The sequence below is a fragment of the Marmota monax genome, unplaced genomic scaffold (genome assembly GCF_021218885.2).
Source record: "Marmota monax isolate L192 unplaced genomic scaffold, Marmota_monax_Labrador192_F-V1.1 WCK01_AAM20220418_F8-fsc00028, whole genome shotgun sequence".
Lineage (NCBI taxonomy): Eukaryota > Metazoa > Chordata > Mammalia > Rodentia > Sciuridae > Marmota > Marmota monax.
Window position 1 is genome coordinate 6,352,270 of NW_026694779.1, and position 27,275 is coordinate 6,379,544.

Here is a 27,275-nt window from a genome sequence, read left to right on the forward strand (position 1 = left end):
TTTATTTCGAGTGAATTCAGCAGGAACTGAGCCAGAACTCAAAGTAGCCGGCACCCGAGGTAGCAGGAGCGGCTTCTCTGCGGGACAGCAGAGGTATATATACTTAACTAATTACACACAGCTTGACTCAATTAACATCATCTAGATACAGCAGTCAGCCAATAAGGAATCCTCATCATCTTAATGGCTCGCTGGCGTTGCTTTACAAACCACTCCTCCTGGCAAAGTGCCAGGCGCCATCTTGACGTGATTTGCATCCCCAACAATTGACAAATATATATATATACACAAATGGGCTGGGAATGTGACTCAGTGACTCAGTGGTTAAGCATCCCAGGTTCAATTCAGGGAGGGAGGGAATGAGGAGAAAAGAAGGAAGGAAGAAAGATCCTGACATTTACTAATATGCATACCTCATGAATATGTGGGAGATACTCAGAGAAATTAAATAAATGACTTTGAATTCAGTTTAACATAGCATTGTCCATAGAAACAAAAGAGGTATGGAGAAGGCTAGTTATGGGGAGATATCCAGGATAAGCACAGGAAGCAAGGGTAAGGGTTGTCCCAAAGATTTGAGCTGTGCCTTCTCACTGGTAAGTTTCTAGCATTTTAAAGCCATCCTTCTCTTTCTTGTACAGAGCAGGGCATACCCTCACAAATGGAGATTTCCTTTGTAGAAATAATAAGTTTCCCTCACAGAGAGCCACTTTTGCTCTGTTGGTAGATCTTCTGTATCTGAGACCTGTCCAAATAATCACTCAAATTAATCCTGGTATGAGGGTACCATGTACTATTTTGCTACATGCACAACAATATTCCAGAATACAACAGCTATAAACACATCAATATTCCAGGTCAAGCTGCAGGAAGTTGGACACCAAGTCTTACCATGAAGCTGAAAAGGGCCCAAAATGTGTGACTTGTCCTATTTGTATAATCCAATACTAAGTGAGAAAAGCAGGACTCTAGAGTCTTTCCGAATTCATGTACAAGGCTCTTCCATATACTATAACAGAGGTCCATTTTATGCTCTGAATATAAATCTTGTTACTCAACCCCTGGCAGATTATTTTTAAATGGATATTTTTTCCTTTCTTTTTCTCCCTCATCCCCTCCACAACTGTGAGGAAAGAAAGATTAATATTCTTCTTGTCCTTTGTGGAGTATCTGCCCTTCTATTTTCTGTTCACAAGGGTAAAAAAACTCTGGATCTGAAAATTGGAACAACAGCTCTTTCAGATAAGGTAAATATTAATTAGATTTGCTGATAATGATCCTGGAAAACAGCCCTGTGTCCTCCTTTTTAAATTCCCTCCTCCCCCTGTTTTCACTTAGAATGGCAGCTTCTGTGATGTGAGTCTGTTGCCCTTCTCCTTCCCTAGCAAAGTAACAAAACTTTTTCCTCTTTCTCAAATCCTTGTCTTTATTATTGGGTCAGACCTGAAGACATGGACTGAATTAATGTGAGAGGACATCATTGCCTCAGTGTCCTCATGGGTAATGTGCTTTTCTCTATAAAGATATCATTAGGGAAACCAGGCCCAGAATATGCAAAAATTTCTTAATAAACAGTTTCTTAATACATAGTTTCAAATATTAGAAAGCTTTAATTCCAGCTTGTCACTCATGTTAATAACCAGAGTCTCAGGGAGAAATACTTGGCAAGCTGTGTGGGAACTGTACAGCCCAGTTCCATTAAAGTCATTATGGGCTTTGCTTCTGAAACTCCTTTTAGGCTCCCTGGAAAACAGTTCCCCTGCATCTCTTACAAGAAATATTAACATCCAAGATGACTTCTCTGCTTAGCTTGTATTCCTCTGAGAATTGTTTGTCAAGACAAGTTTAGGAAGAGTTCCTAGAAGAGTCATGGAACCTAAAGATGCATAAGCAAGAGGAAAGCCACACATTCATCTAATACATCATTTACTTATCTTTCCTCCTCCTCAAAGTTAATAAGCATGCAGAGTTCTCATAGATATGAGGACAAGGTATCTTCAACAACATTCTTGAGCTATATGACCAGAAAAAAAAAACAATGTAAGGATTTATGTTATCAATACAAAGGCAGTAGATGTTGAATGTTTTATTTTATATGCTTTGTTTTTATTTTGAAGATATTTTATAATTCCTGCCTAACCATACTCCTTTATAAAATATTACTCTACTACTGCATTTTTAAAGATGAGGACTAACATGTCCATGTTTTATATATTTTGGTTGATACTATTCTGGGCCATCCCTGTGTCAGGACTCAGAACATGATACCCCCAAATCTAGCACCACAGGCCACTGAGAGCTGAAGAAGTGGGAAGGTCACTCTGATCTTATTTTCCTTTTCTGTGTAAAGCATGGTCATAAAGGAATTCTTTGACCTTCCTTTCCTGAAAGTGGGACATAGGACCCTTTGGTGACAGATGTCCTGCCCCATACAGGGTGGGAGGATGCAACCTAGAGGCGGACAAGAATCTGGACAGACAGGCTTTGCTGAATTTCCCCCAATTTATTATCATTAGGTCATCCTCCCTCTTTTGTCCAATCACATTTCAACATTGAAATGGATCCACTCTTCATTGAACTGAGGCATAAAAATACACAATTCTTCCTGTATCTTTGTGTCTTTATTTTTAAAGGCCGTATGTCACATAAAAGTTTTTAAATAATTTCATTATGCTTTTTTTCCTTGTTTATCTTTTGTTATATAGGTGCTACCCATGACCCTTGTAATGCGTGAAATAAAATATTACTTTTTCTCCTTTACACCAGCTTCAACTGGACCAAGGAACTTGAATACTCCAAATGGCAAAATTCTATGCTCCATGGAGCCTTGCTTGAAAATGACCTTCACTGATTATATCTCATTCTGGGGAACTAGAAGGATGTAACAGAGAATAAACAGATAGAAAAGTTAATAAAAGAGTTTCCTTATTATGAAGGTAATAAGTAATCTCAAACTCTTCACCTTCCTTAGAGCAAAGTTTCCCAGCCTCAGTACTATTGATGTCTTGGACCAGATAATTCTCTTTTTTAAAATGTGCATGTAAGGGTTATCCGTTACATTATAGAATAATATCAGTGTCCCTAGACTCCGCCTACTAGTTGCCAGTAACATCCCCTGTCCAGTCCAGTCAATCAAAAATGTTTTAAAAATGTTGTCCATGTCCCCTGGGGTCAGAAATCATTCCCAGCAGGAACTCACTACTTAATAAATCTTGAACAGTTAGATAAACATACACAGAAATCAAAAGGGAATTTCTGATAGCTATAATTCAAATAAAATCCTAATATGACTTAGTATTAGAAATCAAGGTTCCTTTCTTTCCCTCTGAACTGAAACTAAAAGCAACATAAAGAGAAAGTAAACAAAAGAATCAGAGGATATGAATGAGTGATAGATGCTCAGTGGTCCTGATCTGGAACTCCTGAACCACAGTAGTCACATTTTCCCAATGATGGAGGTGTTCTGAGAAGAGAAAAAGAAAAAAAAAGAAAAGAAAAAAGCTTTTCTTTCTTCCATAGAGAAAAGGTCCCAATTTGTACAGATAAGTAGATAAGATTAACATATCATTTAAGAAAAAAAAAATGTGTGATGTTGACAGGGGACAAGGATAATCCAAAGGAAGGAAAATATACAAATGGAAAAGATGAGCAATGAAGAAACAGAAAACAAGAATGAGGATAAAATTTCCCTTTTATTGGTTTTATTTTATTTATTTATTTTTTTAATGAAACACATGGATGCAAAGACACAAAGACTTAGAGAGGGAAGGAAATGTTTATTCCTATGCCTATCCTAGCCTACCTAGTCAAAGCAAAGTTCTTGTGTCCATAATAATAGCAAAATCTCTTTTTTTCTTTCTGAAAGAATCCTACACAATTCTTCCTCCTTGCAAGCAAATAGGTCAAATTCAAACACTGGTATTGCTGTATCATTAGTGTTAATAGAAAAGTGACTAGTTAATATTCGACACAAACTTAAATTCATGTTCTTTTTTAAAAGCTCAATTTAAATAGCTAAAAGGATGAGTGTAATGGTGCATGCCCCAAATCCCAGCAGCTTGGGAGGCTGAGGTAGGAGGATTCCAAGTTCAAAGTCAGCCACAGCAATTTAGAGAGGCCCTAAGCAACTTAGGGAGACCCTGTCTCCAAAAATTTGAAAGAGCTGGGGATGTGGCTTAGTGGTTAAGTGCCCCTGGGTTCAAACTCTGATATCAAAAATAAAAATAAAATAAATAACTAAAACCCTGCCTTGGTGTTCATATGGATTTTAAATGACTTCTCGGTGTGTGTGTGTGCATGTATATAACTATTTTTTGTCTACTGATTTTTCTCTTTTTAGCTAGGTACATTCATAATAAGTCCAGTTAATTATCTCTATTTTAGTTTTGTAAAATCTGTTGTTTTTTTTTTTCCTGCCAGAGACTGTACCTACTTATTGCATCCCTGAAAGAGTCAATGCTTTTCAATCCCTCACAGCATCTTTTCTAAATTTCAAGACTGTGTTCAAGGATTCTAGCTGTAAGAATCAAAAGCACAACAAAACCAACAAGCTTTGTAAGGTTTTTTTATTCCTAGGAAAATAATCAGTTGTCACCACGGAAAACCTCACCAATAATACAAGTTAACAGGATTTAATTCCCACTTTCCACAAAAACAACAATAAAAAGTACCTAAGGTACCTTCCTCATCTTTAATGGTATCTTTCTTTAAATTGCTTAATTCACTTTTCATAATACAAATGTTAGGCAAATCATTAATAAGAAAATCTCTTCATAGTTTGCCTTCACCCCCTTTCTACAATGAGTCACATGAAGAAGTGAACATTGAAGGTGTCTTAATTATTATTGCAAATTAGAAGCAAATGAAGCTGGAATATAAGTCTCAGAATTTTAAAGGCTTGATAAACATGATGATGATCTCATCCATCTGCCACTGTAGATGAAACAAATAAATCCCCCAAAATTTTGCTCAGGGATAAATGGTAAGTAGTTCTGCGAGTTGAACTTACATTATTGTACTCTAAATATTTGTTCAATGTTCTCTGTTCCTACCATTATAATACACTACCTGTACATCATGCTATATTAAGTCTTATGCAACCTGCCTATAACTAAAAAGTATATTAAGATGATTTAATTTTTCTATCTTCAGGCGAGTTCACATTGAACTTCCCAACACATCAGCAGCAGCATGAGGAAAACAGAGAAGTTAACTTTTATTATCTATTCTGTGCCAGGCATTTGGCTGAGCATGGTACATGCAATCATTTCATTTAAGCACCAAAATGTCTGGCATCTACGAAACAGGTATATACTAAACACTGTTTTGTTCAGGATTTAGCAGTATGGGATAGGGTCTTTTCTAGGAATCTTAAGTTTATAATCCTAGAGAGGTGAAGAATCACACTCCAGACTGAGGCTCCAGCCATGCCAGGCTGCCTCTGCCCGGCTGAGGAAGTTTCCCATTAAATCAGAAGGTGCCTCTCCAGTGAAGGGCTCCAGCACAAATTAAGCCTCTTCTGCCAGGATTTCTACCAGTGAAATACAGTTCCAGATTCCAAATCCAACCCTCCAGTGAGTACATAGTTGCCCTCCCTCCATATCTGTGTGCTCTGCATCTGCAGATTCATCCAACTGTGGAATCGTGAAATGGTGTCTGTATTGAACATGTACAATGTTCTTTTTCTGGCTCCCCAAACAATACATTATAACAACTTCTTACATAGCATTTACATTGCATTAGGAATTATCACTAATTGAGACATGATTTAAATTATATGGGAGGAACTGCATAAGTTATATGCAAATATCTCACCACTTTATATCAAGGAACTGGAGCATCAGTATATTTTTATAACTTCAAGAACTGATGAAATGGATGGAGCTGGAGAATGTCATGCTAAGCGAAATAAGCCAATCCCAAAGAAACAAAGGCTGAATGTTTTCTCTGATGATCCAATGCTAATTCAAACAAGGGCAGGGGGTGTAGGGAAGAATAGAGGTACTTTGGATTAGACAGAGGGGAGTGGAGGGAGGGGATAGGGGAGTGGGTAGAAAGGAGAATAAAATGAATTGGACATTGTTACCCTATGTACATTAATGATTACATGACTGGAGTAATTCTACATTATGTACAACCAGAAGAATGAGAAGTTATACTTCATTTATGTATGATGTGTTGAAATGCATTCTACTGTCATGTAAAACTAATTAGAACAAGTAAAAAAATAAACTTAAGAAGCACATAAAAAATAAAAATAAAAACTACAAATAATACTACATGGATAATTAAAGAGAGAGAGAGAGAGAGAGAGAGAGAGAGAGAGAGAGAGAGAGAGAGAGAGAGAGAAGCTGGCCTCAGTGGAGCACACATGTAATCCCAGCAACTTGGGAATCTGAGGCAGGAGAATCACAAGTTCAAAGCCAGCCTTAGTAGCAACTCAGAAAGGCCATAAGCAACTTAGGGAGACCTCTTTCAAAATTAAAAAATAAAATGGTATGGAGATGTGACTCAGTGGCTAAGCATCCTTGGGTTCAATTCCTGGTACAAAAAAAAAAAAAAACAGAGAAAGAGAAAAATCTTCCTAACCTCAGGTTAGGTGGAATGCACCAAGAAAAATGCCAAAAGTACAAGTAATAAAGGAAAACTAGTATAAATTTATATCTGTCAAAACATACCTAAACAGCAAACAAAAAATACCATAGACAGGACACAATTTTTGTAGGGCAATACAGAGTCAAAGTTTTGTAACAGATTATTAAAAAAAAAAAATCCCCAAAGAATGTATAGTCACAATAAACCAACAGTAAAAGCCTTGAAAAGCAAGCCCATTCAGAGATGAGAAATATGATGAAAAAATAAATGTGAACTGTTGCTTAAAAATCATTAATAATTAGGTAATAACTTATTTGAAATGACAATATTTTATTTCATAGCCATCAAATTTGACAAAAAATGAGAACTGTGATATACCATAATTCAATAAAGATAGTTAACATGGGAACTCTCATCTACTGCTGGTTGAAACAGATATTAAAATGGCCACACACAAGTCATAAATTCAACACCAGTTAATTTAGTAGCAATAATTGGAGATGTGGACACAAGATATGGCATTTCCACTTATCAGTGTGTGTATATATATACACTATATATATGTGTGTGAAACATACGTGTGTGTATACATATTTCACTAAATCCTTTGTACATGTACATGAGATCTTTGAAAAGATTTTCACTGCATCATTATTTTTGGAATATAAAAACATAACAGTAATAAGTGTAACAAGAGAATGGACAAATAGTTATGTGTATGTGTATGAATAATGCAAGCATGTGCATTTTGCCTTGTTGCCAAAGCTAATCTTAAAATGTGTGCTGCTATCAGCATCAAGCAACTAATCCCAGCTTTTGGGTACCTATTCTATTGCTTCACATTTTGACTGCAATATCAAGAGAAATCCTGATTCACAGCCCCTTGGCTAAGCCATTCCTTGATCCCTGACCAAGGAAACAATCAGGGAGGTGAATAGAGAGCCTACAATTTAGGAACAAAGTTTTATCACACGCAAGTCAGATAGAGCATTCATCTCAAGAATATATAAAGAACTCAAAAATCTTAACACCAAAAAACCAAATAACCCAATCAATAAATGTGCTAAGGAACTGAACAGGCACTTCTCAGAAGAAGATATATAATCAATCAACAAATATATGAAAAATGTTCAACATCTCTAGAAATTAGAGTATTGCAAATCAAAATTACTCTAAGATTTCATCTCACTCCAGTCAGAATGACAGCTACTAAGAATAAAAACAGCAATAAATGTTGGCAAGCACTTGGGGGAAAAGGCACACTCATACATTGCTGGTGGGATTGCAAATTGGTGCAGCCAATATGGAAAGCAGTATGGAGAATCCTTAGAAAGCTGGGAATGGAACCACCATTTGACCCAGCTATCCCACTCCTCAGTCTATACCCAAAGGACTTAAAAACAGTATACTACAGTGACACAGCCACATCAATGTTTATAGCAGCACAATTTACAACAGCTAAACTGTGGAGCCATTCTAGATGCCCTTCAGTAGATGAGTGGATAAAGAAACTCTGGTATATATACCCAATGGAATATTACTCAGCATTAAAAGAGAATAAAATCATGGCATTTCCAGGTAAATGGGTGGAGTTGGAGAATATAATGCTAAGTGAAGTTAGCCAATACCCCAAAAACAAATGCTAAATGTTTTCTCTGATTTAAGGCTGCCGATTCATAATGTGATGGGAGGTGGGGCATAGGAGAATTAGATGAACTCTAGATAGGGCAAAGGGGAAAAGTGGAAGGAGGGAAAGGAAGGGAGCATAGGAGTAGGAGAGATGGTGGAATGGGATGGACATCATTACCCTAAGTACATGTATGAAGACACAAATGGTGTGACTCTACTTTGTGTACAATCAGAGATATGAAAAATTGTGCTCTAAATATATAATATGAATTGTAATGCATTCTGCTGTCATATAACAAATTAAAAATAAAAAAAAAACCAAAATAAAAACTAAAGTCTTACATAAAACAACTTTAACTGGTCAGCCAGAAAGAAAGAAAGAAAGAGAGAGAGAAAGAAAGAAAGAAAGAAAAAGCAAGCAGGGGAGGTCACTCAAGTGGTTAAACACCCTTAGGTTCAATCCCTGGTGCCAAAAATAACTAAAAAATAATTCAGTGCATGTCCAAATTTCTATAATAAAGCATCCCTATTTCCCTCCAATACAGAGCAGACTGACAATATTTGTGAAATACTATGAAAGTGTTGCAACAATATAAAATTGCTCTAAAAATCCTAATGCTCACTCTCCTTTTACATACTTATCAGTCACAGATAGGTATCACAGAGTTCCCAGACCATGAATCAAATCTGACTAGTTCTTTTTTAAATTAAGATGTTAAGTGCTGTGGTGTGAACTGATAAATACAATCAGTAAGAGTGTAAGTTATAGGTTATAAATTAGTAAAAAATATAGATTATAAATACAAGAATTTGATAAGTGAGATAAGACAATTGTAAAGCAAGATCTGTCATAGTCAGGCCTAAGACTTCATTTTGCTGCCTTCTATAAAAGACTGTACAAGAGCTGTTTCTTTGAAACTGAAATGAAAGCTGTATTCTTATAAAAAAGATTGTCTTTCTGTACTTTGTACCCCATAAATTGTACCCTACTCAGGATGCAGCGATGGTCATGGTGAGCTACATCCTGGGTGTAAATGCCCTTGGGGGTCTATATGACTTTGAAGTAGATTCTTGCCCTACTGACTCCCACCCAAGTTCATGATGCAACTGTCTATTACCTGCTTGAACCCAGGACTGTGGTCAACTGAACTGCAAAGCTAATGCTTTTTTAGCTTCTGTTTATCTCTTGCTTGCTGACTGGAAAATTCCAGTCCTGCCTAGTGCGCACAGGTCCCACTTAATAATGTTTTAATTTCTATGATTGGCTAGCTTACACTTACATGATGATAAGAAAATCACTGAGTTGTGGTTTTTGTGCTTATATTCTCTTTGGATGAACCAGGAAGCTGCTGTCCTCTCACAGACCCTGAGTCTCTGTGATAGGTGACAGTCCCTAGCCAGGTAAATAAAGTTCTCTTTTGATTTGAAATTCAAACTTAGAGTGCTTTCTGAGGCGTCTCCCCATAACATTAAGCGTTTTCTATATTTTAGTAAAAAACTTTAAAAAGCTTCAAATTCTTTTTAAACATTTTCCTTTGAGATTAGAACTTAGCCAAATATAATGGTATCCCTATGAAAACTAATTCAAAGGCCATATTGGATTGAAAGTTAGGTTAGGAGAGGAGGAAACGAAACCCCGAAAAAGAAAACTATAAACTAGAAAAAATTAAAAAGGTGTTCTTTTCTGAGTTTACATCATGTTAATAAAAGTCTAATTTCTGTAAGTAACTTACAATTACATTCATTTATTCCATTTAAATTTTTTTTTTGCTTTTACTGAAATGAATTTAGTAAAAAAATTAGGTTTTGGAGAGCTGCCATCCACACTAAAATGAACAGTAATTAAACTAGTTATTAGTGTTTTTAAGAGCATGCTAATGCTACTCATTAAACACTGGATGGATTGCTTTTCAGCCCATGTTCCATGGTGGCTGCCTTTTATTATGTGGATGTTGGCCGAGATGTTGGCAAATGACACAGTTGGTCTTCCCAGAACACTCATGGAAATGAAGTGTGTGCATCCTGAGGCGAGCTGGATGAGCAGAATCTGGCACTTCATGCAGGCAACAAAGAGCCTGTCAAGGGTGACTTTAAGTTTGTATAAAGGATGCTCACCTCCATAAGGATGATGAGGTGCTTTGCATCCATGATTTTATACCTGGGTGAGGTGATTAAACACCTTTGTTTGGTGCTCCCGTTAAGGAAGAATATTTTTAGTTTTATCCTTGCAACAAAGTTTAGGCTTATGCTCCATTAGGGAGCCCATGGCAACTGCATGATGTTTCATTTGTGGTTCCATTGTCCATCACTGGGTTTTAAATTTTTAGTTAAAAGGAGCGCTGCTCACTCTTTCAGATGACTTTCAGTTTATCATGCAGCAGTATGTCTGTTCTGCATGATTCTCAGTGGAGTTCATAATGCTGAAGCCTCCAAAAATTTTAAGACTCCTCCTTGGATGAACATTAGAAAAAGACCATTGACATTTCAAAAGAACAGTGCTAAGTGATGGGTCTTGGAGTTCTGATTATTAAATATTAAACTGTCCTGGACTGTTAGAATTTAGGGACAAAGTTAGCTGATAAAAGGACTTAGTTTGTCTGGGTAGGTATGATGAATCTAGTTTTATTGAGTATGCAAGCATTATAAGTTATTTTATTTTCATTTAATCAAATTAAATGCAAGTCTCAGCCTTAAAACTTATTGAGCTCATGGAAAATTACAATCCTTGCCCTTACAGAGTTCATCATTTTCCTGGGTTCCCTCCTAATGTAGTATATTTACAGGGAGAGGGTTTCATATTGCAGTTGTCTGTGGCCCCAGCTGATATCCTCATTATGCAAGCTGGTAATCCAACAGAAGTTTGCTTTTATGCCATGTCTATATCTGGGAATGCATGCTGAGACTGGAAAGTTTTCGAGTTCCCTGTTTCCTTCTAAATCCTGTTGTCACCTCCTCACTGTGTACTTTCCTAAACTCTAGCACTCCACCTGGGAACCTGATATCATCTTTTCAATATACTAGTCTTCAGGAAAAAATACCCAGGCCAGGCATATTGGCACCTGCCTGTAATCCCAGTGACTCAGGAGACTAAGGTAGAAGGTTTTAAAGTTCAAAGCCAGCTTCAGCTCCATTAGGGAGCCCATGGTAACTACATGATGTAGCCAGGTGGTAAGACACTTAGTAAGACTCTGTCTCTAAATAAAAAGAGCTGGGGGTGTCTCAGTGGTTAAATGCCCCTGGGCTTAATCCCTGGTACAAAAAAAAAATCCCAGGAAGGGACTCTACCTTACAGAAAATTTCTGCAACTGGGCTTCAAATACAGATGTGTTCTGAGGCAAAAGACTATATGAGGTACTTCAATACATTTGTGAAACATGGTAGGAGAGAAGTGGGGGCAGGGAACAAAAAAAAAGAGTATTCATAGTATTCATATGAATGTGTTGGCTACCTGTCTTGTTTTTCTTAGGACACAACTAACTTACACACCTTCTTATAAATTTAATATAAAGATTTTCCTATGGGAGAGACGAGAGACAGAGACTTTTCCTGAATTGGAAAATAATGAAAAATCCTCCTTTCTTAAAGGTGGCACAGATCCACCCAAGCGTTAAAGGATTGGTGAGAAAAGTAGGTCAGATTTCATTTCACACTGTGCTCCTTGTGTAAATCTTCAATGCTCCCCTCCTAGCATTATTAGAAAGTTTCTAATTTTCTTCTTCTGTCAAAAAACATCACACTCATCATCACTATAATAATAACCATTATCACTATAGTTGCCATATTATCATCACCCCTCATCATATAACAAACATCATTACTATCACCATCACCACCACCATCACTATCAACATTGGCATCATCACTACCACTATCCCACCACTAACATGATCACCTCCATCATCACTACCACCATCACCATCATCACCATCACTATAATCATCATCACCAACATCATAATGGCAGAATCATTAGATTATCATGATAACCATTATCATCTCCATTACCTACATCATCCTCTCCATTATCTTCATCAAAGATAGTATCTGAGCATCCACTGTGTGCCATCTCTCTTACACATTGAGAAATTACTCTAGAGTAAAGGGAATATCGTTTTTTTAAGATAATCATTTTTAAAATATTCCATTTAAGATTGTAGGTAAGTCCAGAATAGGCACTCTTCCGTGGAAAAAATGATATATTATCCCAGACCAGAGAGCATTCGCCATTCTTAGTGAGATATTTCAAAAGGTTTTTTTCCTTAATAGCCAAGTGATTCCAAAATAGACTCATCCTATCCATGGTTCAAGTGTTCAGATTTAATTATATAGGGTTTTTCTTATAAAAACATTATGAAAAACTACGAAACAATCTAAATGAGTTAAGCAGTGTTACAGACTGCACCTTGATCTAGCAAAAACCAGGAGAGTGGCACACCGTCTGAAGTTCTGTAAACTTCTGAGATAGGTAGAAGTGCTGCATGTGGGAGATATGACAGAAGGAGGAAGACACATGCTACTCCTCCAAGGATGCCTGGATTTCACTCTGTGAATGGGGATAAGGAGAGAGAGCACTACACCCTCAGAGGAGGCTCATTCACACCAAAGGGAAATCGCTTTGGTCAAAAGAATGGTCATTAAAGCAAGTTACAATTAACTCTGAAGGTCATTCTGTCTCACCCTTATAATTATTATAATGATTATTATTATTGTTAGAGCTTTATAGTTATAAATATTATTTGAATTCATCCTAACAAACTCATATGTACAAGGAATTAAATTTCAGTTCAGGATTCCCCCCTTTTCTCTCCCCCTTATGTTTCCTGTCTTCTCTCCCCTCCCCTGTTCTCCTTTTTTTCCTCAGCAAGGGTTCCTTTCACACATCTATTTATTTTTATTTCATTGGCTCTTTTTGCTTATACATAAAGGTGAAGTCTCCCTGTATATTTATAAATGCACAGAACATGATTTTTAAGGAATTCATTCCACATTGCCCCCCTTTCCCTTTCCTCCACTGTGCCTCTTGATCTCCTTCTATACTACTGATCTTACATGTATCTTAATGATATCTTATTTTACCCTCCTCCTTTCCTTTATTTTACTCTAGCCTTCACATATGAGAGAAAACATTCGACCTTTGAGTTTCTGAGTTTGGCTTATTTTACTTAGCATGATGTTCTCCATTTCCATCCATTTATTGGTAAATGCCATAATACCATTCTTCCTTATGGCTGAGTAGAACTGTATAGTGTGTGTGTGTGTAAAAATTTTCTTAATCCATTAATCTAGTGATGGGTATCTGGATCTGGGCTAATTCCATAATTTAGTGATTGTGAATTTTCCTGCTATAAACATTGATGTGCCTGTATTGCTATAGCATGCTGATTTGGTTCCTTTGTGAAAATACCAAGGAGTGGAATAGCTGTTGGCTTCATCCCTAGTTTTTTGAGGAATTCCATATTGCTTTCCAGAGTGGTTGTGCTAGTCTGCAGTCCCACCAATGTACAAGTAAGCATACCTGTTCCCCTACATCTTTGCCAGCATTTATTATGGTTTGTATTCTTGATTAGTGCCATTTTGACTGAACTGATATATTAATTAATCTCAGATTGCTAGAGATGTTGAACATTTTTTCATGTGTTTGTTGGTCATTTAAGTTTCTTCTTTTGAAAAGTTTCTGTTTAGTTCTTTTGCCAATTTGTTAATTGGGTTATTTGTTTATTTGTTTTTGGTGTTATGTTTTTTGAGTTCTTTATATTCTGGATATTAATCCCTTATAAGAGTAGTAGCTGACAAATATTTTTCTCCCACTTTCTAGACTCTCTCTTCATCTTGTTGATTATTTCCTTTGCTGTTCATCAGTTTTCTAACTAGATAGTATCCTACTTATTGATTCTTTGTTTTATTTTATTTCTTGTGCTTTGGGGGTGGGGAGTCTTGTTAAGAATTTGTTGCCAGAATCAATATTAAGGAGTGTTGATCTTATGTTTTCTCTGGCAGTTGCAAGGTTTCTGGTCTAATTCCTAAGTTTTTAAAAATTTATTCTTTCTAGTTATACATTACAGTAGAACATATTTTAACATATTAAACATACATGGAGTATTAATCCTAAGTTTTTGATACTTTTCTGTTTGACTTTTGTACAGGACGAGAGAGATAAGGAAATAGTTTTATTTTTCTATGTATAGCTATCCAGTTTTCCCAGCACCATTTGATAAAAAGGCTCTGTTTACTACAAAACATTGACAGCTTTGTCAAATATTAGATGATTGTAAATATATGGATTTGTCTCTGTGTGTTGTATTCTATTTTATTGATCTTCATTTCTATTTTGATGCCAATACCATGTTGTTTTTGTTACTACAGCTCTGTAATATAATTTAGGATCGGGTATTGTGATGCCTCCTGCATCACTTTTCTTGCTCAGTATTGCTTTGGCTATTCTGGGTCTCTTATTCGTTCAAGTGAATTTTAGGGCGGTTATTTTCTATTTCTGTGAAAAATTGCAGTGCTATTTTGATGGGGATTGCATTGAATCTGTATATTGTTATTGATGTTACAGCCATTTTGACAACATTTATTCTGCCAGCCTAAGAACAAGGGAGGTCTTTTCATTCTCTAAGGTCTTCTTCAATTTATTTCTTCAGAAGGGGTGGGGCAGTTTGCTGCCCCCACACAACACTTTTGCCCAGTAGACCACTTTGGATTTATTTTCACTGAGCTACTTCCCCCACCAAATCTGGGTCCATTAAAATCAGCTTTCCTCTGTAAATCACAGGGTTCTCCAAGTGTATTTTTATTTATTATTAAATTTCCCACTACCACTCTTCTGTCAGTACTCTCACTCTGCTCTACTGGAAGCAGGACATGGCCCGCTCTGAGGTGCTATTTCTTATACTCTGGTTACCAACTTTCTGTAGCTCTATGAATTTTTTCACAGTTCTGTATATATTTCAGTGAGGTTTCTTGGTTACTCAGGGAGGCGCCATATTCCTACTTTAGGAGCCTGGCGCTGAGGAGCCTCGGGCTGTGCTTCTTCTCTCAGCCACCATCTTGCCCCTCGCCCTTATTTTAGTAAAATGAGCGACAATGGAGGCAACAAGGGCAAGGGTCAAATGTGGAGAGTCCTGAATATTAATTTTAGACTTCCATGTATAGTTTACAAAGACTCACAGTAGATATCATTTTTTTTTGTTTTAATAGTATATACAAAAGAGAAGAATGTCCCTTTTGAAAATTTTAATTAATAGCTAAAATTCATGAAAATTACAAAAAAATTGTTAGCTTTTTCTCACTATGACCAAAATACTTGAGGAAAAGAACTTAAAGGAGGAAACATTTCGGCTCATGATTTCAGAGGTTTCAGTCTGTGGTGGGGGGCTCCTATGCTTTGGGTCTGTGGTGGAAGGGGTGGCAGAGGAATACAGCTCACTTTCCAGCAAGCAGAAAGCAGAGAGGGAAGGAGGAAAAAAATGCAGGAAGGATATATCCATCAAGTGCCCAATAACCCTCTTGCTCCAATGAGGCCCTACCAATGCCATCAAATTATTAATCCATCCATGGATAGACCCAGTGATGAGGTCAAAGCCCTTATGACCCAATTACTTCTCCAAATCCCCATTGTTTCATCTTTGCTGCTCTTGGGACCAAGCTTTCGATACCCGAGGCTCTGGGGGAAATTCCAGACCCATAATAATCTTATATCTTACTTCTATGGAGGAACTACCAATAATTTGGGGTGCCGCGCCTCTCCCCTGACTCAGGCAATGGCAAGGCCCTACTGAGGTGGATGGCGCAAGGCGTCCATCCTCTGGAGGAGTGCAGTATGTTTCTGGGAATGGGCTGGTTTGTTTTTGTATTCCTTTAATAAGTATAGTTTCGATTTCTCATATGACCATTAAGTATGAAGGAAAAAACATGACTTTCCCAATTAATGCAACTACTTCTAAAGGATAGATCTGTTTGCTCTAAATGCAATGATCAGCTGTGGAGCATAAATTGTTAATGTCTAATGAAAAACTCCCTGTATTCCTGTCAAGGAAGTTTTTGAGAAATTAAATTAAAATCTAGAGAAGAAAAATTAATGTTAAGAAGACAGATTAGTGCTTAGTACTGGGCAACTTGTTCTTGTTCCTGTGCACAATGGTTTGTGCTCTTACTCTTGTTTGATTAAAATTAATAACAAGTTAATCACTTGCTGTAACCATGACACCGGTTCCAGTCAGTAAGTCAAGAAAGAATAGTCAAGGTATAGGCCAATAGTTTGGGACATTTCTAACTATTATTAAAAGTTAATTAAGCAGAAACAGCTCAAAGCAAAACACGAACTGAAAGAAAAAATGCTTGCTTATGCATAAGCCAAGATACATCCTTCTATTCTAATTGTAGCTACGCAATATTTTGTTTCTTCTGTTTTGTAACCACAAAGTACTGTGAGCCTGCCAAAATGAAAAGTGTATATGATCAACTTCACAAGTAAAGATTGGGATCAGCACCTTCACTTTGGTGTCTGTGTTGTTTCTCCACCCCCCTTTCGCCAACTCCTCACCATTCATTCGTCTCCTGAGACCCCCTGTTGGAGCTGGTCTCCGACATTGGGGCATCACCTTTCAGATATCTTCTGTACATACAGATGCATATATGTCTGCCTGTACTTTCTTTTCAAAAACACTGCAAATCTAGAGCCTTCTATAATTTGCTTTTTTTTTTTTTTAACTTAACAACCCAAACTTAGGAATTTTTCTTTGTCAAACCATGTATATCTAACCTCATTTTCTTTAATGGCTACATAGTATTTCACATGATAGATAGAACATTTCAGATTCAATTGGTCCCTTGTAGATTGGCATCTGATTCACCGAATATTTTGTATAGAAAAACAGCGAACATTTTAGAGAAAGTTATTGAAATATAACTGTTATAATATCTTACATACTAAGAGTGGTGATTGTTTTTTGATTTGGGATAAAAATCTCCTTTTGCACATGAGTTGTCCCTAAAAAGGTCCTATAAAAGAATCAGGGCTCATCGAAAATTTCATATACATGAAAAATAACTACTGCACTGAAGGAAAACACTGTCCTTCAAGCCAACAATTTTTATTTACCTAAAATATCAAGCTTCAATAGAATCCCCTTTTAACCTGATTTTAAGTGTTAGACTTTAGGGAGATCCAACAAAGGAGCTCCAGCCAATGAAACCTGGATTCTTCAAGAAAAGTGGAAATTGAGAGGATCTGAAAGGAAAACATCTCATTGATAGAAGGGTGTCAATAATTGAGAAGTCAAGATCAAAAACTGGCAACCCTAGTTGTCAGCAAATTAAAGCTGCATCACATACCATTCCATTTCTCTTAATCAGAATTTTTATAAATTACAATGCAAATTTTATCCTGTACTTTGCATAATCAAATCTACTGATGGGGTTTGGCTGCCATTTTTTAGAAAGGAGTTCAGGTGTGGTTGTAATTAATTGCAATTTAAAAATGCATAATCTTCATTTTTCTTCCTTCACCGCCCCCAGCACTTGTATGCCTTGCTGAGAGCCAAATGGTTGTCATTTAAGATGATCCAGTAATGATTAAAAATACAAAAGCAGCTAGAAAGGATTGGAATCTGCTAATTATAAGGGGGTAAGGAGACGACAGGGAATATAGTGCTCATGCAGTCAGTACCTAAAATCATTTGGTGGAAGAAAGCAATTGATAAGATACATGACTGTAATCATCAAGTCATATTTAGAGAATTTTAGTTATATCCAGTAGTTGGGTTCTGACAAAATCATAGATGCATGGAATTTGATTTACTCCATTTCAGTCCATATTTCCCACTTTCTCTTCCCTCCTCCTGCCCCTCTACTGATCTTCCTATTATTTATTTGTTTGTTTTTTGTTTATGTTTGATTGTTTCCTTCTACTTATACATTCAGATGAAATTCCTTATGGTATATTTATATATGCATATAGCATGATTCTGCTAAATTAATTCTGCATTTCCTCCCCTTTCCTATCCCTCTTCCCTCCCTTTCAATCTCCTTCTTCTACTCCACTGATCTTCCCCATATTTTATGATATCCAACCCCCATCCCCAGCCACTATTTTCACCTGCTCTTGCAGATGAATGGGATATGAGCAAAGAAGTGCAGGTTTGTGTGTTTTCAATGACTTACAGATTTAATAAAAATAGAGAAACTCCATTTATCCTTTTTATGGGTCCCAAAGTACAGATGTTCATAGGTAAAATTATGAGAAATAAAACATTACATGTTCACTCACCACTTTAATTTATTTTAATTGCTTGTTTCTAATAGCACCTTTGTTTGAATACTTTTCAGATTGTAATTCCTCTTAGTAATATTTTCCTCCCTCACTAGTAGGATTTACTATGAAAAAAATAGTGATTCCTCAATTACTTCTAATCTCATTGTGTGAAAGTCTCCAAGGGGGTTTGAGGAGTATATATGTATTTCAACACAGCGTGTCTTATCACAGCCATTTATTCTTCCTTATCACCCACTGTCTTTTAAGTCAGGAAGACACTAGCAATGAAAAACTAAGAACTGCACCCAAAAGTATTCTTATAAAAAAAGCTGTTAAGTTACCCAGTGGAGCAGAGTACATACAACATGTCTTCATTTTTTTGTTGTTTTGGTTTTTGAGACAACTATTAAAATACTCTCAGAAGAAAATAAGTAGGTAAGTGTTATCCAGTGTAATCTTTCATTTAAGATTAGAATACTCAAGTTTATTGTAGAACCTATCCATGAAACATAATTGAAGTATAATAAAATTTAACTTTATGATCTTTCATATCCAAGATTACACAGGCCAATTTTGATAGCTGAAGGTCATGTACAAAGACCAATCAGGAATTGTCATTTTTTTTGTCTTTAGTTATTTCTAAGACAAATCATCTCTTCAAAAGCATTTACTGACTTTCTTCCACATGACAGGAACCCTACTAGGAATCGAATATAAAGTGGAAACACCAGGAAAAAATTTCTCTGCTCTCTTGGAACTTTATAGAACACACAAAGAACCCTGAACAAACTGTCCCTACTATCCACCCATTTTTTCTTTATTCTACAGAAAGTCCATTAAACATCATAAAGCCAAAAATACATTTAACAAATTTTCTACAGTGCAGTGTCAATGAGACCTAATCAGAAAGGTAAGCATTTTGTAAGCATTTAAATGTACAAAATTTTCAATCATGTATATGAAGAAAAGTCATATAATGTCAATATTTTGGCACATTCGCTTTATCATCTGGTTGCTCTTTCTCGTGTGTGTGTGTGTGTGTGTGTGTGTGTGCAAGCATAAATGGTTATGGAAACATTTGGAACTATTTTAAATTAAGTTATGGGTGTAGTTGTTACCCATTATCCTTAAGTACCTCCATACACATTTGTTAAGGGTGGTGTCTTACATGAATCTAGCATTGTACAGTTGTCAGCCATACAAATTTACCTGGATAGTCATTTTATCTGTCCTATAGTCCATATTTCGATCTTGTCAGTTACCTAATAAAATGTCCTTAATAAAAATACACACCCAATCTCTGCAGGAGCCAGCATACTATGAGGTCTTCCATTCATTTGCTATGCCTCTCAAGAGTTCTTTAGCCTGAAACATTTCCATAGCCTTTTTAAAAAATAATAGTGGCATTTTTTAAATGATACTATTCCTTTTTTTCTTTTTTCCTTTCTTGTCATTCCTCCTCCTCCTCCTCCTCCCCCTTCCTCCTTTTCCCCCTTCCACCTCCTACTTCTTTTGGTAACAGAGAATTTCCCATCTGATGTTTCATCACTATAGGACTGAGTTTTCACATTCACAGCTGAAATACTATATTGAAGCATAGTGTCCTTAGGGAATCACATCTGTCACATCTTCAGCCACACAGTATCCATCAGAGACTCATTGACACTTTTGATTACTTAGTCAAGGTGTTTCTTTATTTCTTCATTATATACTTTTGTTTGTTTGTTATTTGAGTCGCAATTTAGTCAGTCTGTGAGGAAACCCTTTGAGACCATAAGGAACATGCTTCTCTTTAATATTTTCTGTAAACTTAGCATTAATGAATGACTCTTGCCTTATCTTATTATGTTTACCAATCCTTACCAATTTGTGTTATTTTGTTCCTTAAACTTTGTTATGAGACAATTAAGAGATCCACACACAGTTGCAAGAAATACTGCAAAGAGATCCCACGTACCTTTTCCTCAGTCTTCCCTAATGGTAGTATCTATGCTATCTTCTTGTAGCCACTTCTACTTTGTTCCTGCCTTCATATTCTTGTTAGTTTGGTCATATGATAATTGCATTGGACTCAACTGCAAATTTTTCTGAGAGTAACTGTATGCTTTCTATACCCACCAGCAATTGATGAGAGACCCATTCTCCATATTGCCACCTGTATTTGCTATGAATAGTGATACTGAACATTTTTCCCTGTGTTTAGTTTCTATCTTTGGTGGACTGTTTCTTCCTATCTTCTTTTGGATGTGAATTAATGAATATCCTCCTCTATTCTACAACCTGTCCTTTAATTTTTGATAGGGATTTTCAAAGGACAAATATTTTAATTTTGATGAAGTACAATGTATTGCATTTTCCTTCTACCAATCATGCCTTTGATATCAAATCTAAAAACTCTTTGCCTAGCTCTACATAATAAAAAATTTCACCTGTGTTTTTTCCCAAATGTTTTATCACTTTATATTTTTACACTCAAGTCTGTGATCTATTTTTCTTACTTTAAAAATTAGAGTAAGATATATTTCATGCTTGTATTATTATACCAAAATGGATTCTACTGTCATGTATAGCTAAAAATAACTAATAAAATTTTAAAAGCATAAAAGACCCTTGCAGAACTGAGCACCATGTTGAGTCAAGTACAAAAATACAATGTACAAAATATCTTGTAATTTGGAGTAAAAGCCATTAATGGCATTTCTAGTAAATTGAATACAATTTCATATATGAAGTGAAAAAAATAAAATCTCTGGACTTTATGTGTATGTATATGTATATATATAGAGAGAGTGATTTTATATATGTGTGTGTGTGTGTATAGTGATTTTGCTGGGTGTGGTGGTGCAGGCTTGTAATCCCAGTGTTGCAGAGGATCAGGAGGCTGATTCAGGAGATTTGCAATTTTGAGGCCCACTTCAGCAATTTAGGGAGGCTCTAAGCAATGTAGGGAGATCCTGTCTCGAAATAAAAAGGGCTGGGGATGTGGTTCAATGTTTAAGTGCCCCAATTTCAATCCCTGCTACCAAAAAATAAAACTACAATAAAATATATTATGATTTTACAAAGTATACTGCATAAAATTTGCTCCTTAACCATTTTTAAGTGAATGGTTCAGTAGGGCTAAATATATACATGTTGTAAAACAGATCTCTAGAACTCATTATCTTACAGATTGGAAACTCTATATTCACTAAATAATACTCCCTTTGTTCTTCGCCTTACCCCAGAAAACCACAATCCTACTTTCTGTTTCTAGGATTTTCATTTTTAATGCCTTAAATGAGCAGACACAAACTGTGTTTTTCTTTTAAAAAACGGCTGGATTATTTCACATAATCTAATGTCACTTTTTTTATATAAGGTTTGGACTTATACAAAAACTGCCCCCTACCTCTTTCATTTTTTTCCTGCTATGGCATCCAATTGAACCTGCACCACTGTTGTAAAGGCTCTCTTTCCTACATTTGTTTTGTCCACCTTTGTTGATAGTTAATTGGGCATATTTGTACAAAACTGTTTTTCAGGTTATAAATTTTTTCATTGAAACTCATGAAATATATTAGTCTGTAGATTGTCTTTGCCTTAGTTTGGTCTCAGGGTAATTTGAGCTTCTATGGGATGAATGGAGAAATATTTCCTTCTGTTTTCTGGAAGAGATTGTGAAGAATATGTTGATTCGGCTTGAAACATTTGATAGCACATGTTGGAGGCAGTTTTTAAATTACAAATTTATCTCCTTTCCTAATTAGAGGGTCATTCAAATTATTTATTTCATATTGAGGGATTTGTGGTAGTTTGTGTTTTTCAAAGAAATGGTCCTTGTCATATACATTGTCAGATTTATGACTGTGGAATTATTATGTCTTTACCCTTTTGATGCCTGTAGGTTCTGCGCTGATATCCTGTTTCATTTCTCTTATTGGTAGTTTTTGTTTTTATATTTTTGTGTGTGTGTGCATGTATGTGTATTTGTCCTAAAGTTTTGCCAGTTTTATTCTCAAAACTATAGCTGCTATTCTACTGAATTTCTCTGTAATTTTTCTGTTTACAATTTTATTGCTTTCTGTTCTTAGCTTTCTCCTGTCCTTCTTTCATTTGCTTTGGTAATTCTAGGTTCATGAGGTGATTATTGATTATTGAAAGCCCCTTATTTTTATGATGTATGCATTTAGTGCTATAAATTTCATCCTCATTACTCCTATACCGGTGTTCCACAATCTCTTGTCTTTTAATTATTGTGTTGAGACCATTTTTATTTAATGTAGTTATGTTGGAGCTGAATTAAGTCTTTTTCTTGTTGTTATTATCTGTCATCTTTTTAAAAAATTGATTTTTATTTTCTTTTTCCTGTTGTATTTAAGTGGTTTCTTAGGTATTTGTATAGTAAAATATTTAACCTCACCCAAGGAGAAATGTGGCCTTTTCTCTAAGATTCTGAGAGGTGATTTCTAGGCCCTTGGGATGTTATGCATGATAAGAGTATCTTTGCTTTCATGTGCATCTTAGTCCACACCAGGTTATAAAGCAATGCAATGTAGTATGTGGACTTTGGATCACAATGGATAGTCTCATAATGAGATTTAGAGAGGGACTTTGTGTCATAAGGCATCATCTTGATTCTGCTATTGTCTAAGATTAGCTGTGTAAGTGGCCAGCTCTGTGTGACTGACAATGAACAAAAATTCTACAAACTGCTGGGCATGGTGGTGCATACCTGTAATCCCAGCAGTTCAGGAGACTGAGACAGAAGGATTTGCAAGTTCAAGGTTAGCCACCACAATTTAGAGAGGCCCTAAGCAACTTAGAAAGAGCTTGTCTCAAAATAAAAAATGAAAAAGAAAAGGTCTGTGGGTATGGCTCAGTGGTAGAGCATCCCTAGGTTCAATCCCCAGGATCTTAAAAAATAAAAAATCTAGAAATCAAGGCTCAGTAGAGCTTCCCTGGATGGTGATACTTTGTGTGTGTTGGCACACATCATAATCTCCATCCATGTCCCTGTTAGGAAAGGTCAGCTGGAAGCTATAGGTTTGGAGCCCTCCTTGACACTACACCTTGCGTGTCTTCCCTTGGTTAATTTTAATCTGTATCCTTTTGCTGTGATAAATCACAACAAGAATATAATAGCTCTCAGTGGGTCATGAGAGGTTCTCCAATAAATTTTCAAATTTGAGCGTAGTCTTGGAGATGCCAGAAATGTTAATTGTGCTTTAATTTGGGAGGGGATGTGAACCCATAGTCTTGCACATGCTAAGCATGTGCTGTACCTCTGAGCTGCACTCCCAGCCCTGAGTGATTGGTGTCAGTATTGAGATATTGAGGGAATTCCTAAACTCTACAGATGGTGTTAGAAGAAACATTAGCCTGTGGCCCATTCCTTAGTCAGTAGTATATTTCTATACAGGTTATCACCATCTGCTGGGATCACCATTTTGCCAGAGTGAAGTCTGGAAACTTTAGCTTCTTTTATGATCATATACCCTTCCTCAGTATATAATTGTCTCCTGCATGCATTTAGAACCTCATCAGTGTTTTGATTTTACTTCAACCATGAGACATAATTTAGGAACTCAAGGAAAAAAGGCAAGCCTATTGCATCTACCCATATTTTTGTTTATGATGTTCTTTTTATCCTACCTAATGTTCCAGTCTTCCTCATTTACCATTGCTTGTCTGTTTAGAGAATTTCCTTTCACTATCTTTGTAGAGTAAGTTTGCTAACCAGAAATTCGTATTTTCCTTTATCTGACAATGTCTTGGTTTCCCCTTTTAACTAAGGAAGTGTTTTTACCATCATAAAATTCTGGAAATTTAAGCATTTTAAAAATATTGTGCCATATACTGTCTGATGAGAAATCTGTAGTCATTCAAATTGTTTTTACCTAAATGTTGATGTTATTTCTCTGGATGATTTTAAGATTTTTTCCTTGTCTTTTAATATTTAGAAGTTTATGGAATTTCTTATGTTTATATATTTGGATTTATATTTGAGTTTATGGTGTTCAGAGTTTGCTCAGCTACTTGACTCCACAATTTTTAAGTGTCTGGCCAAATTTGGGACATTTTCAGCTGTTATTTTCTTTTTGGTACCAGATATTGAACCCAGGGGAACTTAATCACTGAGCCACATCCCCAGCCCGTTTTATGTTTGATTTTAAGACAGGGTCTCACCAAGTTGCTTAGGTCCTCTTTAAGTTGCTGAGGCTGGCTATGAACTTGTAGTCTTCTTGCCTCAACCTTGCTGAGATTACAGATGTGCACCACCACACCTGGTTTAGCCATTATTTTCCAAAATATTTCCTTTGGTTCCAATCTCCTTTTCTTATCCTCCAGGGCCCTATAACATGCATATTAGATCTTTTGTTAAAATCTCATAAGTTTTTAAGACTCCATTCATTGCTTTTACTGATTCTTTATTCTCTGATCTTCAGTGGATAATTTTTGCAGTTTTAATTTCCATTTTGGTAATTCTTTCCTCCTCCTCTGATCTGTTGTTGAACCCATCCACTCAATTTTTATTTCTATTATTGTTTTTCTCGGTTCTAATGTTTCTTTTTGGCTATTCTTTATTATTATTTTAGTTGTATATGGACACAATACTTTTATTTATTTATTTTTATGTGGTGCTGAGGATTGAACCCAGTGCCTCACTCATGCTAGGCAAGTGCTCTACCTCTAAGCTACACTCCCAGCCCCCATTGGCTGTTCTTAATTTTACCTTTTATTTCCCTTAAGTATTCTGTTTCCTGCTGAGACTTTCTAGGTATTCAGTCATCTCTTGTGTGAGTTCTCATTCATTGAAGAATTTTTGTCATGGTTGCTTTAAAAATCTTTGCTGAATAATTCTCATGTCTCTGTCATCTTGATGTTGAGATCTCTTAGTTTCTTATTTTTCATTGAATTTAAGATACTCCCCTTTGCTGGTGTGATCAATGATTTTTCCTTTTGACCTGGATATTTTTATGTTATTGTAACATGGATCTAGGCAGTTGGGTTCCTTGTCTCTTGAATTCAAGGAATGAAATCAGTGGACATAAGGGCAAGAGCAAAGTAACAGGATTTATTAGAGTAACAGAAAAAAAAAAGCAGAGATCCTAAAGGGGAAGGGCCCCAGTAGAGGGCTTCCAAGGGTGTCTGTTGTCTAGGGGTTATTTAAAGGCATATCTGCTTGCCTGGAACAGGTGGTTGATGGATTGAGTGATGCTGGCTAGCATGGACCAATGGAACTCTCTAAGCTCTGACTTAAATAAGCCAATCAGAAGTGTATGATTTCAATCCCTTATTTACATAATTAAGAGGCCTGGAGGTTTTTCACCTGTCTTTTAGAAAGAGGAAGCATCTTGGGTATGGGTCTGCTTGTTGCTGGGGTAAGAGCATGGGTAACTAAGGAAGGGCTGCTGTGGTTGCAACTGTGAGGAGCAGAAGCAGGTGTTCTCGGTCAAAAAAGGCATCATGCTTAATGCTGGCAGGGAGCAGTGAGTCACTGGATGTCTTTCAGACCCAACCTTTCAGGTTGGCGTGTTGTCCCCCTTTCCTCCTGGCTACCTATGGGAGACTTGTCTTCCTGACTCATTGTGAGTGTCTAGATCTTGTTTAAACTTTGAGCCTTGACTGACTATTCCATCATTACTGTCAGATGGAGAGTCAAGTTCAGGTTTTTCACCCAATCTCTTTTGACACTGAGAAAAGAGTTACCCACCTGCTAGGTGGAGATAGACTTAAACTCCTTCTGACCTCCACTAGCATAGTGCTAGAGGTCCCTTTTTACCACTGGATGACCATGGGCATCCTCTAGTTTTCCTCTCTGATGCTTCCACAGTGGGGAGATATGTGCAGGTCCCCATTCCTTCCCATGTACAGTCTTTCCTCTCTTGGGAGTCACTCTGTCCTGAGCAGACTTGAACTTCTTTGACTCCACCACTGCAGTGGTTCTGAGGCATCTCCTAAAGCTTCTTGCAGGTGAAGTTTTGCTCCTTGCACAAACTTTGTTAACGTGGATGTAGATGGTGCCATAGTTTTATCTTTGGTATTTGACTGAAGTAGAGAAAGTACTTCTTGTCTAAAGTTTATCTGTCTTGTAGGATCCCCCGCTTTTTTTTTAAGTCCTTTGCTAGATGGGCAACTTCTTATGGGAATTTTTCCTTTGTCCATGACTATTGGCATTTCTGACTTGTCACTTTTTTTGGCTCCATACCCAGGATACACAGAGCAAAAAGATCCTTGCTGGATATCACTGTAGCATTCCTTGTGTTTCTAAGTCACTAGCTGGTCTGTCTGTACAGAGTCTCATTTTTGCTTTACATATATCATGAATACAAAGTTTTTAGTTGTATTTAGCAGGGAGAATGGGGACGATTTAATCATTGGTGAGTCACCAAGTAGATTATTTTTAAACCTATTTTAAAATTGTGAAAAATCTAAATCTGGAGACAAATCATGGGTCTTTCTAATCTTGTTTCAAGGTGACGCCACAAAATGTTTCTGTATGAGTGAGGCTTCACTTGGCTTCAGGTTAGAGTGAATACTCAGATGAGCTAACCCAAGAAATGGAAATGACAGAAAAGAGAAACTTCAGGCACTAAGGATCTAGGTTCCAGCTATGCCACAGAACTGTGTGTTGGGCTCTCTGACATCTTCACTCTTTTGGGTTCTTTCTTGTCCCCACTGCCTCCTGGATTCGTGATCTTTACAACCAGTGCTTTCAGCAAAGAGTAGTAGCATGCTAGCTGATTTCCAGCAAAAAATAAAGAGAAAAACAAACCAATAATCTCCAGCTTCTACATGGTTTTGCTTGGATTAAA